A 14,178-nucleotide genomic window follows, 5' to 3' on the forward strand; every position below is an offset into this window, starting at 1 on the left:
GATGGCATCTTTGGAGACCCTGTGAAAGTGTGTCCTATGTGCTGTGCTGTGCTGTACCCTAGGCTAATACTCAACTAGTGTGTGGTAGCATTGGAAACATTCACTGATGCAGAGACCAGGTTGGTATAACAGGAGGGACAATAAATGTGTGTGTCATGCCTGTATCCACGTTTTCTACACGACAACTTTTTTGGGGTGTTCTTTGGCCTGAGGTACCACAGAGTGACTCTCAAGCAGCCGGCTCACTGCATTTGAATTGGGAAGTTGGGCCACAGCACCACCTGGAAACAGAAGGGCTGCGATGATCTCTTCCTGGAATTTAAAGAAGGATCCAGTTCATCCTTACGCCTTGTAGAGCACAAAAGTACAAAAGCGTTCAGCAGAACCAATTGAAATAGGTATACAGACACTTTTTTGTACCAACGTCCGGTCTTACGGGCAATTAGGTACGATGCCAATAACTAGACGTTGAGGTCCACCCCTCCCATATTTAGGTTGTATTCATGGACACAGAGGGGTTTCCACAACACCAGTCGCAGTTGAATTTGGACAGTTGTATTTGCATGAAGGGAGGACAGAATGAAAACATTCCAATTATCCCTCCACTTCACTGCGAGCAAATTATTACACTTTAGGCTGGGTTCACACTGGAGCGGCAACGAGAACCAGATGTGATTCGCACCGCACTGCAGTGCAAATCACATCTGATCTCTGTGCGATGCGAGTTCAGCCATACAGATAGTATGGCTGAATTCGCATTGCACCCGCCGCAAACTCGCACGGGACCCTTTTTTTGGTCCGCAGCAGAATCAGATCGCATGGGTGTTCACACCATGCGATCCGATTCCTGTCCGAGTTTGCAGATCGCACTGCTATATGCAAACTGATCTGGGGGTGTCATTAAGGTTTCACTGACACTCCCCGCAGTCCGCATAGGGCAGTGTGAACTGCCGGCGGGAGACATGCGATGCGGGAAAACGCAGCGGATTTGCGGCGTTCCCACATCGCTCCAGTGTGAACCCAGCCTTAAGCAGGCTCTCTCCCCCAGTCTAAGTCGGGATTCTACAAGCTGCTGGGGTAAGCCCCGGCAATTAGATCGCATGGTGCCACATGCGCCAATTGCATGATCAAACAAATGACTAAAAAGTTTCACGCTTGTGTAATAATTGTCCACTTACAAGTGGTACCCCTTTCCGAATAAGGGTGACACCAAGTCCCACACAGTCTTACCAGCTTCACATGACTATCTTTTCCTCCGTAAACCATAACATGATATGTATAACCTGTTGCCCTGTTACAGAGTTTATACAACTTGACCCCATATCTGGCACACTTGTTGGGAAGATACTGTTTGAAAGACAAGTGGCCAGAAAATGTAATCAGGGGCTCATCAACACAGACAAATTGATCAGGAGCAAACAAGGTTGAAGTGGTTTACAAGGGGCCAAATTTTGTAGAGCCGATCAAATTCAGGGACACCCCGAGGATGACAGAGTTCATTGTCATTAAAATAATGTACTGGCCATGGATGCAGAGAACACGGGCATATGAGGAATTAGGTCAGTGGACCAATATGACCTCAACTCACTTTTTTTAACTAAGCCCATGAGGAGGGCTAGGCTCAGAAAGATCTTAAATTCAGAAACCGTAATAGGCTTCCATTCTCTAGCAAGGGTCAACTGGGGAATAGCGGCGATGAATTGACCAGCATACACATTGCTTTGGTCCAACTGATCTTTAAAGATCTTCCATGAAAAACAACAAAAATCAAGTGGCTTAAAACTAACTGTTTCCACCTGAATTCTGGGTTGGCCAGTGAATGGGAGAATTACGGGCGCTACAGAAGTAGTGGGCTCCCAATTGGGATTGGCAAATCCAGCGGGAAGGGCACTATGGGTTTGATGGGCCTGTGTTTGTCTTCTTGGTGGCTGCCACTGCATCAGCTTGAACTGCACTTTTGGGACTCACCACATCACCAAGTGTTAATGAAGTGCTGGATGTACGACCAGGATGTACTAGGCCGCTGGTGATTGCCAGTTCACCAGAAGGAGGAGCGACACTAGTAATGGCTCTCTGCTCCATACGAGAGCCCTGCATTCCTTGCACCTCAACAACAGAAGAAGAACCGGGCCGGGTACGCCTGACCTTGGCAGGACCACTACTCCGTCATCAGAGCTATCTGTCAGGGTGCCGCTGCTGTCTGCTGGATCATATTCGGAGCCTGAATCCAATAGATGGGTGACTTCCTCTTCACTCTCATTTGTCATGCTCAGAAACGTGTAGGCTCATAGGTACACATTGTGGCCTCTAAATTTACTGGTACAACTAGTGAAACTCACAGGCAAAAAGAGCACCTGATTGTCAGAGTCTGCTTCAATCACTACCAAAAAAGCTGTTAGCATTTGCAGGGATCAGGCCTGACTCTGCGAATGCTGCAGTTATATGTTTTGTGTTTTGTAAGTGACAGTGATTGATTGATACTGCACTTGTGGTGGGCTGGGCTGGGCAGAAGGGCTAAACGCAGGTGCTAGCAGGTATCTGGGCTGATCCCACTAATGCTGCATTTTTTTGGGAACCCTAAACTACTGGGGACTCTAGTATAGATATGATCAGATTAAAGATATTGATCCGTTCAAACACTATACTAGTAAGGGAAGTGTATGGTGCGTGCATGGGTGTTACTGGCATTAATCTGATTCTGAAAAAATTATATATAAAGTTGCGCTAAAAATACATGAAAATAAAAGTGAGAAATCTAATACAAATCACTAAGATTACAAATCAAAAAAACATCCTGTGTAAAGTTCAATCGAGAAAAAAGGAGTCTTTGTAATCAGGGACTCTCTATTCCCAAGAGAAACCAATGAATAGGGAAATCGATCCTTTTTACAAATTCAGTGTAATCTTCTTACAAATCCAGAGCTGAAAAAGGTTTGACTCTTACCGCAATGGGTGGACTCCAAATCAACGGAGTCGTTAGCGCGAGCAGACAGCCCTCTGCAGGGTTCTTTTGCGTGTAATCCGTTCCGGTGTGCTACTAGACGCATGGATAGATGCGGATCATTCGGAAGTAACCAGCCTAGATCGAAACGATTCCGGAAACCATCGCACATCCTACTTCTCCTCTCCATCACCGTAGAAAGTGACTATCCAATCTCCCTGTATGTCTGGAGTTTATCTATAGCTCCCCAGCGAATCATCCGATGTCAAGGTTTTTCAATACGCAAACAATTGGAGTCCACCCATTGCGGTAAGAGTCAAACCTTTTTCAGCTCTGGATTTGTAAGAAGATTACACTGAATTCGTAAAAAGGATCGATTTCCCTATTCATTGGTTTCTCTTGGGAATAGAGAGTCCCTGATTACAAAGACTCCTTTTTTCTCGATTGAACTTTACACAGGATGTTTTTTTGATTTGTAATCTTAGTGATTTGTATTAGATTTCTCACTTTTATTTTCATGTATTTTTAGCGCAACTTTATATATAATTTTTTCTGAGTTTATCCATACCTTGATATTAGATGGTTTTTAGTTGCAGCTTTCAAGTTTACCCCAAGCGCGATATTTTGTTTTGTTTGTTTTCACAGTATTTGATTAATCTGATTCTGCCTGGGGCTGACGCTGACCCTGATGCTAAAACCTGTATTGGGAGGCGATCAGGGGGTTAAACCTTTATTCGGCAATATATGGCGGGTACCCTGATGCTATAAAAACCTGACGGTGACAGTGACTAGCTAACTGGCTAACTGGCATCACCCATGACACTACTGTAAATACAGTCATCATAAATAAGATCTGTACACTATATTAGTGACACTAGTGACAGGGAGTGAAAGAGTTAACTGCGGGGGCTATCAAGGGGTTCAAATTTTATTAGGGGGGGATGTATTCAAGAACTCAACATTTATGCAGTGTACTGAAAAAACATGTCATTAGCTTTGAATTGTTGTACTAATGTACAAGGAACATCTAAAAAAAAAAAATCACTAATTAAATAGGGTACATTCGTTTTCTTTAAACTAATTGCAACATGTATCTATGAATAGAAAGCTTTGAGCCTTCAAATTATACCATGCTGTTTTCTATACATTAAATATGTGTACATACCAACTAAGTCTCTTAGTTCAGACATCTTAATTTTGTAATTATTTATTTAAATGATTGTGTGTCTTAGATTCCATCTGTTTCTGGAGCAGAACCCCTGCATTATTTTCTTTTAAATTCTAGACATATTCATAAAGTCCCAAGGCGGCAGGCTGTGTGCTGCTGCAGGACTGTACATATGTGTTGTGTTTCTACAGACCCCTCAAACAAATAATTTACCAATTAGCTTTGTCTACGTTACTGTCTGCTCTAATGTTTATTAGTTCCAGCTAGGGACATATGATGAAATCCATCCCATATGAAAAACCACATCACCCTTCACACTCAACATATGTTATCCTTAGCTGCATAATGAATTAGCATGTGATTATTTTGCTGTTTTACTCTAGACATGAAACTGCTTCTACAGTAACAATATATATGCAAACCAATGTGCAAACACAATGCAGGATTTTTCTTTTTAAAAACACCTTGCTGTGGGTATCTCATAAAATACACAATTATTTATATGGCCAGTGTAGCATTCAACTCACCCAGTGCAGAGAAAATATGAGGTTCCATTCGCTACAGAATAATGCAAGAAATTGTATTTTTATTAAATGATCCTATTTTTAATGTTTGTTTCACGTAGATCAAATCTACCAAATGAACAATATATTATTTATTTTTACAATATTTTCTATGTAAAAAAAGTTCAAAGCTTAATGCACAATTTTTCACTCTCGAGGACCTGAACAGTGGAAGCTGTGATCATAAAAATGCAAGTAATGGGGAAAAGAAAAGTAACCTGCTTTACCTATAGTCTCCTTGCAGCTAATATTTTCCCCATTACTGATTGCTTTGTTCCGCACTACGGGGTTGAGTTACAGCGAGTGCAAAATCTGGTGCAGCTGTGCATAGAAACCAATGAGCTTCCAGGTGTTTCTGTCAAAGCTTAATTGACCAAGCTGAAGTTAGAAGCTGACTCTTTTCTATTAAGAACTGCACCAGATTTTGCACTTTCAAGTAAACCAACCTCTGTGTTTCTAATACAGCAGAGGAACAACACTCTACTTTCTCATATGAGCCTCTATAAACTGGTGATTTGAGGACTGGTATAAAGAAGATCTAAAACTAGCAGGGGAGGTATTGGAAGCCCATATTTGCAGAATGAATAAAGTAGCAGCAGGGAGATATTTGCACTGCAGGAAGGTGCACTGCTAAAGAATTCAGGACAAAATGTAAATCTTTCACAGTTCTGTCTTTGACACAAATCACATTTCTAGGTGTTCTGTATAAAATAACAAATCTTAATTTTTAACATTAACTGCCTATAATACTTAAATAATATTTATGGTCAAAGCCCTTCAACCGGGATGGATGTGAACCACATAAACACACCACAAGACTTACAACATGAAATGGACCCGAAATGCACCCTGGTCTGCTAGTCAGTAGAACAAAAAAGGGGGCAAAAACATTTAGGTAGGGGTGAAAGCTCTTTCTTAGTTTAGTGTTATTTACTGAGGAAGTTTGGTAAATGCATGCGACATTTCTACCTGAGGATTTGGGATGTAGAAAAGCAGGCAGATTTCCACCTCCCTAATCTCTTGATGATGATTTTGTCTTTAAGGACAATGTCCTTGGAGACGAAATGCATCTGGAAGGTCTCCACTGCAGCCATTTGATTTTAAGCTCCGTTTTATCCTGCTAAATGTGAGTTTTCCAAATTTCATTAAACGCTATATTTTTTACTCAATGGAATTACTCTATGTGGCCCTTTTTTGTTTTTTCTCCTTTGATTATCCCTACATCCATGGAAATCTGATTATTGTCCTGTATGAGATACATCCATAAAGACATCTTCACTTTGATGAGAGCTGGGAGTTTCCATTCTAGACATCTGATGGTTCCAGTGTCCATCCTTTTTAGTTGTTTTTACAACACAAGCTTGTTTGACTCACAGAAGATACGTTCTTGTGTGTTCAAACGTTCCGGTAAGCCTCCTGTATTTGTGGTGGTGGTTCCCTTCACTTCAGCTACACACCCTGGTTCACTGTTGGGATATTTGTTATGAAGTTTGTCACAAGGAATTTTTGATTTGTTCACAAGAAGCACATGAACTTTTTGTTGATAATTACTTGTCCGGTCTTCATTTGGACATTCATCATATGTTTTTGTTCACTATATATACATAGGAACCTGTGTTTTATTGGTATTTGGGTTCACTACTCTTATTTATGTGTCACGTTAGAATTTAAGCGCTACACTATTTGTTTTTTCGGTCCTTTTTTGGTGGCTTTGTTTCTCTAGTAGATGACCACGCTTTGTTTTTGTGCGCCACTGAACTCACCCCTGAGATCTCTGTAGGGCACCGCATCCCAAAAAAGTGCCTATTTGTAAATGCTGATATCAATGTGCTGGTTAATTCCTAGATGGTCCTTTTTGGGTGGCTGACCTTCTCTAGTTAATAGTCCCTCTTTGTTTTTGTGTGCAACTGAACTCACACTTGACAGCTCTGTACGACAGAGGTATCCTGGTTTGATTTTAGGATATATAGGAAATAGCCTATACTATAGTCTTGATGAGGTAGAATTTTTCAGAGAAACACATTGAATAATCCCTGTGTCTTCACCATACAATAGCAGATTTAGTATTAAGAATGAAGCCATGAATATAATTACGAGATCATATAACTGTAATAGTGGTGGGGTTGGCTTGGGATGATATATATGTGAGGGCTCATCATAATAAGATGTACTATTTTTTAAGCCATTTTTGTATTTTTATATTTTAAAAAAAAATCATATCACTAAAATGTGTATAAGAAAATTCCCAAAAAATCCATGCTATGGTGTTAATAAGGCCACTAGCAATAAATGGACTGATATACATATCCTAAAGAGTCTGCTAAGGGTCAGGTATTTGCTTTGCAAACAAACATTCAAATCTTATAAGTGAAATGTAAACTGAAAATAAATCCAAAAAGTGCATGCAAGATAAATCAAGTGCTATAAAAAGTCTCTATCATGAAAGTTGATCAAATCAGTACCAAAGCAGTTATTCCTCTACAATCCAATCTTGATTGAATCTAAATCCACCAGTGTATTTATTCACACTGACACCCATCAAAATGATCACTCACCAGACTCACTGCTACAGCAGGTGTAGCACATATAGAATATTCAAATAATGTAATCTTGCATCAACTCTAGTTTGATTTCAGCACCCAGGTGGTCTCAGTATTCAAATAGCGTTGCTGAATCAAGCTGTCATAGAAAAACGCACATGGAGCAGGCCAGAAATGCTCATAGTGTAGCAAGATTTATTTAATAAAATGACATCCAGTAAAAAAAAAAATGCACTTTTAAAATCAAACATGGAGTATGCAGCGGCATGACATCAGAACTTAAGCTCGGCTCTGATGCATTTCACCTAATGGGATGTCTCCTGCAAGATGGCCCAACTTCTATACAACCTCCCTGTTGGATTTTTTCCGCTTGATCATCACCCCCAACTATAGCTGGCAGCACTGATCAGTGTATTCTGATGGTGGGAAAGTATTTGAATACAATAGTGCAGCAGGGAGGATTCACTCTTCTACACAAGTGTGTGGATGGGGAAATTCAATTATTTTTGTTCAACCTGTTGGTTGACAAAAAAAAAAAAAAGACTCATCTATGGACTCCTCTATTTCAACTTCCTAATACCATATACTACCCCATGTCCTATGCCCTGTAAAATGCGGAGCCAAATAGACTGTGTTAAGAAAAAAATGTCTGTCGCTGTTACAACATATTTGAAAAGAAATACCATCATATCTGCGATAAGGAAAGTGGAGATCAATAACACTTCTTCTGTGTTGGAGCACAATATAGATTGTGTCACACATAAAAATATTTTGTCACAGACAAAATCTTCAGAGGAAAATTCTTCAACAAATTCACATACACTTTACAAACATCAGCAATCTTTTTTTACTTATTTTTTTCACACAATAAAATCTGCTTTTTTTATCTCCACTTTGACTGGAGGATTCTGCGCACTAGCAACCACAGATCCTCAATAGTGATGAGCAGAACATACTTGAATTTGGTTTGGGGCACTTCTACTAAAATGGCTAAAATTCAAGTGAGTAAAAACTGCTGAATCTGAACCCCATTATAGTCAATAATGTTAGTAAACAGTAATGGCCATATTCTAGGGATTGTTAAGCAAAAGGCAGATGGCATGTACCAAAGCAAAAAGGGAGGGGCAGGGAGTAGCCATTTTATTTAAAGCATAAATTGAAATACTAAAAATGAAAAATTCCTTTGAATAACATGCCTGGGGGGATGTATCCATGCTTTACTCCCACTTTCAAATGACAGGTCCGACATATGAGAGCCATTAAAAACAAAGTGGCAGAGTCTCATGGGTGACGTCAATGACTGTATATGGACATGACCACATGGTACATCATTGAAACTTTTTTTAATTCAAAGGGCATGTCAAAACCTGTGTCTGTTTTTTTTGTAGAGTAGAGTTACTATGTACTCACTACTCATTCAATTGAGGAGGCTGGTTTCTGGGTGTCCCGTTATTGTAAAAGGAGGCTTGCAGATTTCACTAAGCCTCTCCACCCACTGACCCCTCCATCACAATCATCAGGGCAGAGTTGTGGAAAAGAGGCCCTTGTCCTTATCATCTTTGCTTTTCCAGGGCAGTCCTCCATGGCAAGGTAAACCCTCATATAGAGAGCATGTTACATAGTATGGTTCAGGAGATGGGGACTGCATGCTAATCTCTGCACTTTTCTGGCCTGCCAGGCTGAATGTTCAGATAACGGTCTAAACTGAGAAAGAAATGTGTTTTTTTTTATATAATTTTTGGGGGATATTTATTATAGCAAAAAGTAAAAAGTATTTATTTTTTTCAAAACTGTCGCTCTTTTTTTTGTTTATAGCGCAAAAAATAAAAACCGCACAGGTGATCAAATGCCACCAAAAGTTAGCTCTATTTGTGGGGAAAAAAGGATGTCTATTTTGTTTGGGCGCAACATCGCACGACCGCGCAATTGTCAGTTGAAGCGACACAGTGCCGTATTGCAAAAAGTGCTGTGGTCAGGAAGGGGGTAAATCCTTCCGGGGGTGAAGTGGTTAAGGACTCAATGGTGCCTCCACCTGCTTGTGTTCTTAACAACCATTGACAGTGAGAAGCTGTCATGTATATTCGCAGTATTAATTCCTTTATCATACATGATGTTTGGCTCCAGTCAAGGCTCAGTCCGAACTTGTGTTTGGATCAAACCTTAAAAAATAACTCCACTTTTGTTGAGAAAAACAACCCTCTCTTGGTGATCAATGTACATTGCAGAGATTTTAACAGAAGCGACTGGATCAGTATAATCAGCTGGAATAATTTTGGTGTTTTGATGAGGAAAGCTGTAGTGTCTGCATTCTTTTAGTAATTAATTAACCTTTAGAGAGTATCTCATCAAAACTTATATTTTAATTGCGGGGGTGCCTAACATCTGACTCTTATCCAAGTATAGACTTCTAGGAAAATCAGCGATCCAATCCCACATCCAGGAAATAACATTTTTGGAGGCATTCTGTACACCAACTGTGTACAGAACACCTCAGGTTTGTCATATTGCTGGACGCTGTCATTGGCCAGTCCAAAATTACGTCACTCTCATGTATGCATGCGAGTTGAGTTAGCTTCGGCAGTTCCAAAGTTGTACAAAGAGCTGTATGGGAGAAGACAGGCAGGTAAGTAACTTTCATGTAGAAGAGAAAAAGCAAGTCTCTTCTGTATTAAAAATCCCACCTGTTCACCTAAAAGAGAAGTTTTTTTTTTTTCATTTTTTTTTCTAGAATCATAGTCCGATGCTGCATCTGTCCCACGCCAGCTCTAACATTCAGAACCGAGCCAACACCATCAATCGCTCAGTTCTCAAAGCTCCCTGAGCAGAGAGCTGGTGACTCCTGGCTCCCTTCTCTGCCCCCCACACTCACTGGAGTGCTGGGCAGTGGAGAGGATGGGACTGGCTGGCTCAAACTCTCAGTGGCTTGCAGAGAGGCTGACCAGGCTGCCAGTCTAGGCATGTGGGTGAATCCCGACCATATGGTCATGATCTTTCCTGAGCCTGAACCTGCTCTGTGATGTCACAGGAGTGCAGAATGAACTGCACTCCTGCAATCCATATGAGAACTATAGCCGAACAAGCTTTGGCTGCTTTTTCAACAGCTAATTTAATAACTTACTGAAAATGCAGCTTTTTTTATCTTTAAATTATTGCCTATGTTCCAGTTTAAGCTGGTGCCATGACTGCTGCTCCAGGTTTCTTGTTTCAGGATGGGTCTTTTCTCTTGCAGCATTCTATAGAATTGCCCATACATGCAGGGATTAGAGTTCTGTCCCCCTACAGTGTGTGTATCAATAGAAGCATACAGGATGGCAAGGTACACCTGCTCTACCCCCTCCGTTCTCCAAGGTAACAGGAGACTTCACTGTCCACTGTTAACTCTTTCCTTTCCGTTCTAGGAAACAGCACTGAAATAGAAGGTGCCAGCAGCATTAAAAATTGTAAACTACAAGCGCCGGGGTAAGGATTTTCACAAAAAGTTTACTGGGGAATGTTTATTTTATTGTTATTGTGTTCAGCTAAAACAAAACAGAGGGTTTAATACTACTTTAAGCTCATCCCTACTCCCCAAAAACAAAATGATGCGGCAAATAACCTGCACAGCAGAACATCAGCATGACCATTTGGTAATGTACAGCCATTCGAAATTCTAATATGTATAAAAGTGACTTTTATACAAAATTCCAGCACACTAATTGCTTCCATTGTACTCAAATTACATTTCCAGGGCTTACACCAGCTATAGTATCTTTATTAATTATTCAGGCTCTGTGGGAGTTTTGGTGTAAGATAAATATTTCTCAGCTAAACATAATTCATAATCCTGAGGTCTCCCAAGCTAAATTCAAATGTACAGCAGAGAGAGGTTATTTGCTTGCATTGTGCTTTTATAATTGACTGCTGAAGAAAAAAAAATCTAAGGAAAAAATCATTTAATTGGGCAAGGTCAAAAGCAGAGTAAAGTTATTCCTACCTCATTTATCACAGACTGCAAAACACTTCATGCACATGCAACAAATGTTTAATGGCAACCACCCATGGTGGAAGGGGCCTTATACTTTTAGCTCAATCCTAGCTTAAACTAACATGACTTTGCAGCTTTGAAACTGTATGAATAGAAGCAATGTTTTTGTTTGGTTTTGTAGTGTTGAGATAGAAATAGCTTCAAGCTGCAATTTAGGAGTCATTAGAAATAAACAGCATACGCTAAAGTTGTTTTCCAGATAATACATCTTGACATACCCTGGGACATTCATAGACGTCTTAACTGTGCCCACAATTGGTCTAATGATCCCAAGTCGACCAACCATGTAATTGCAGTTAATTACTATATTATTACAGAAGGCATATTCAAGTTCTACAAGTATTTCTGGTATCCTGTAAGGCATTAAAGCCTAGTGTATTATGAAGGATTTAAACATGTTGAGGTTACTGCATGCCATACACTTTTCATTAAAAAAACTGAATATCAAAGTATTTTTTTCTTTAAGTAAAATGTCACTTTACAAAGAAACTGTTACATTAGACCTTAGTGTTTGTTTTCTAGATACGACAATTTTTTTAAATGTAAAACGTATCAATTCACATATATACCTTGAAGAGAAGTGCACATGGGGCTTATCCTAATTTACATTTTTATTAAAGGGTCCTTTTAAACATTTGAGGCAGGGGTAAGATTACCTTCCCTTGTGTCCAGTCCCCCATCACTTACATACACGCAATCTGAGTTTTCGTCAGAAAAATCTTGGATGGTTTCCCCAACGGAATTCCGCTCAAGCTTGGCTTGCATACACACGGTCACACAAAAGTTCTCTGAACTTTCGGCCATCAAGAATGCGGTGACATACAACACTACGACAAGCCGAGAAAATTAAGTTCAATGCTTCTGAGCATGTGTCGAATTGTTTCCGAGCATGCGTAGGAAGTTTGCGCGTCAGAATTGCTACAGACGATTGGAATTTCTGATTGGAACTTTTTCCGTCGGAAAAATAGAGAACCTCCTCTCAATCTTTTGCTGGCGGAAATTCAGCCGGCAAAAGTCCGATGAAGCATACACATGGTCGAAATTTCTGACCAAAAGCTCTCATCTGACTTTTGCTGGCGGGATTTCTGATCCCTGATGATTCCGATGTGTAGCAATTCCTATAGGCTTTACTATATGCAATTTGAACCAAGCAGCATGAACCAAATTTTATGTTGCTTATTCAATATATCTATGTCATAAGTCAATGATGTGATACATCAAGTTTTTTTTTTCTTTTTCAGGCCCTGTTTATGTACATTCCGTAACATACCTAACTTGTGCTGAAAATAAGTCTGCATTTTATGATAACACCTTCAAAATGGTTGTTATAACAAACAGCTCAAAAGTATTTTTTTTTTCATTTCTCATTGCAGCTAAACATACATCACTCATAAAATGTACTAACAAATCATATTTTTGATGAACATAATAACCACAATGTAGTAAACATTTTATCACATCATACATTTTATGCAGTAAGAATATTTCCTTGCATGCAAAATCAAGTGTGCAAAATGAACAGGAAAGCAGGTCATTGATTGCAGGGTCAGGGGCTAACATGCTAAGCAATGGTTTTCATTGGTATATTGATAGTAATACCTCTGGCTAGGCATATGCTAATAATTACACAGTGGCACTGCATTTTGCTAACCAGGTTTTGGGTGCCAGATGCCATCAGGCAGTACTGCTGTATTTAAAATTATCAACGGTGCATATCATGTAAGAAAAAATATGTCTCCTTTAGGGCTTAAATACACTTCACTAGCCAGAATGGTAAATTGTTCATTAGCTGCATAATCATATCATTTGTACAGTCTTCTGTGTATAACATATTCAGTCAGTAATGTCAGGTCCCTGTTTTATTTAGTACGACTGATGAGAAAATACTAAGCGACAGTTGCGTGTGCAGTCATTTATAAAATACGCTGTCATTGCTTAGGGCTTGTCTTTACATTTTTATATGACTTTTATATTGTTACTTATGTGACAGCTGAGTGTTAAGTCATTTAGTAAAAAAAAAAAAATAATAATATTCACATTTGCAGGATGAAGAGAAAGCAGTGGGGACAGTTTCAAACCAAGGCTGTGCAGCTCTAAACCCAGCCTTACATAGTACATAGTACATAGTTAATCTGGATGAAAAAAGACCATCTAGTTCAACCAATGAACATTCAACCCAGCCTTGCCTCAGGAAGCAAAAGAACTGTTTCCCTTGAACTAGAATTTCAACCTAAACCTAGCTAGTCCTAAAAATGCTCTCCTCCCCTTCAACAACTATGCTGACTAACCTGTTCAAAAAGATGTATATACTCACCTGTTTTCAGCCTGCTCCAGAATGACCACGTGGTCCCCTGTGCCAGCTAGCAGTTGCTGCATGGTAGAGGAAAGAGTGCTTGATAATGGCTGGGAATGCCTGGTAGTGATGATGTCTCCTACTGTATAGGTTCCCATGGCCCATCCATTGCTGGCACTCCCCTGAAGCCATGGCTGGCTGACAGTGGGGAGCTGGATCACGTGACTGGACTGGTGTGGGCTGAAAATAGATAAGTATATGCATCTTTCTTACAAAGAATAGTCAGCATAGGGAGAAGGAACATTTTTAAGACTAGTTAGAGTTAGACTAGAATTCTACTTTAAAATAAGTGAGTTGGAATAAGAGAGAAGTAATGGGATGTGGATGAACCTATTAATTAAAACATATATTCATTTATGTCAAGCTGAATAATTAAACCTGGAACAAATGTCACTTGCAGTTAAGACATTAAGACTGATTATTCAGATTTTTATATCAGACTAGACAGGACATATCCTTTTTAAGTTGCCCACTGGCACGCTACAGGAGGTGTATTTGCTGTACAACCTTGAAAATCAGATCCTAGTGCTTGCTCACAACTCAAAATTGTAAATCCTAATTAGTGAATGATGTTACCAAAAAAATAAAA

Source organism: Lithobates pipiens, unplaced genomic scaffold (assembly GCF_037356315.1).
Source record: "Lithobates pipiens isolate NorthernLeopardFrog02 unplaced genomic scaffold, aLitPip1_a1.2 Scaffold_13, whole genome shotgun sequence".
NCBI classification, from domain to species: domain Eukaryota; kingdom Metazoa; phylum Chordata; class Amphibia; order Anura; family Ranidae; genus Lithobates; species Lithobates pipiens.